We start from the raw sequence: 1,953 nt of genomic DNA on the forward strand, positions 1-1,953 counted from the left end.
CCTTTTTGCAACCTTCCAATGAGAACTCTTAGGTGACTGCACAAAACTGGAGACAAAACTTGCTGCAAACATAATATCAGGTCTAGTTGAAGTGAGATATAGAAAACTACCAACTAGATTTTATACAGTGTGGGATCAATTGGTTGTGCTACATCTTCTTTGATCAATTTTGTGCCTTGAGCAATTGGTGTATCTGCAAGTTTGTAATTGGTCAGTCTGGACTTTTGGATGATGTCGGTGGCATATTTTTGTTGACCAAAAAAATGCCATTAACAGATTGGTGAATTTTAATGCCTAAGAAGTATTTCATGACTCCCAGATCTATCTATTTGCATTGTTGCTTTGAAATCTTCAAACATCATATTTCCTATATAAAGAAGATCATCTACATAAAGGTATACAATAAGAATTTTACCTTCATGCGTCTTGATATACAAAGTTGGCTCATGATTACTTCTACAAAAACCACTTTTCATGAGATATGTGTCGATGCGACTATACCAAGCTCTTGGAGCTTATTTCAAACCATACAAATCTTTCTTCAATTTGTATACCTTATGCTCCTGTCCTAGAACTTCAAAACCAGGAGGCTACTCTACATAAAATTCTTCTTGCAATATACCATTTAGGAAGGCAGATTATACATCAAGTTGTTGGACTTTCAATTTGTGTTGAGATGTTGTGGACAAAATAATTCTAACAATGTCTAACCTTGCTATTGGAGCAAAGGTTTCACCATAATTGACACCAAACTATTGTTATAATCCTTTGGCAACTAGCCTTGCCTTATGTTTCTCAATCTCTCATTTTTTCATTCAATTTAGTCTTATATACCCATTTTACACCAATTCTGGTTTTATCTTTTGGGATATCAACTAATTCCCAAGTTTGGTTCTTATCTATCGCAACAATTTCTTGGTTCATTGCATCAACTCAATGTTTTTCTTTAACTGCTTCTTCAAAATAGGTTGGTTGAGATGTAAGGGATAGTATTGAAGTTGAAGATAAGGTGTATCTATAGCAACAGGTCTACAACAAGATCAGAAGTTTGTTGAATCCCACTGTGCTTAGCCACAAGTGGATGACGTTTATGAAGAACTTACAGAAGCAAGAGAGAAGGAGCACATAGATGCTCGTGAACCCCATTTTTCATAGTCACAAGTGGATGAAAATTTTGTGAATCCAACAAAAGAGCTTGTTGATGACAATTTGGTGAATCCAACAAGAGAGATTTTTGATGACAGTGAAGCTGCCATTGAAGCATTCAATGTTATGATGAATCCAATAATTAATATTGTTGATGTAAATTTTGATGAATACTTTTTGACTAATGATGAATGGTTGCATACGATGCAACAAAAACATGATATCAACATGATGTTATTCGATGAAGGAAGCCCACTTGAGTCTGAAAACCAAGTGGAAGTCAACTTTTTTGTAGCAGCATAGGTTAGTATAGAAGTGGAAGAGACAGAGATAGAGGCAAAAGAAAAGAAGGAATCTCACAAAGAAAAAACATAGGTAGAGGCAGAAGCAGAGATAGATGTGCAACAAGAATAAGCTCTCATTACAAAGCAAAATGAACATAACCAATGTGGTTCTACAAATATTTTTAATTCTAACATTGATTTCCAGTGTGCAGGTACACAAAATTATTATGAAGAAGAGTTCAATTTCCTTGAGGCATGCCTTGCAACACCATTCCTTGATAAATTATTCATAGATGCCACAGAAATGCATGTTGAAGACATCTTGGATGATGAGAATATCAATCAAATTTTCAGGTATTGGAGTCTTGAAGAAATATTTTTTATTCCCATCTTATGCTGCAGCAGATTGATGATGAAAATAACATTGCAAGGGATGACATGTGGGAGTAGTCCACATACAAGCCGTTTTTTGAAGAAGTCTAGGACATGCTTAGATAACCTAGAAAATGGAACACCTACACCA

This window comes from Pinus tabuliformis, chromosome 2_1 (genome assembly GCF_031772625.1).
Source record: "Pinus tabuliformis cultivar Carrire ecotype Pingquan chromosome 2_1, CPIR1, whole genome shotgun sequence".
In the NCBI taxonomy this organism is placed as follows: domain Eukaryota; kingdom Viridiplantae; phylum Streptophyta; class Pinopsida; order Pinales; family Pinaceae; genus Pinus; species Pinus tabuliformis.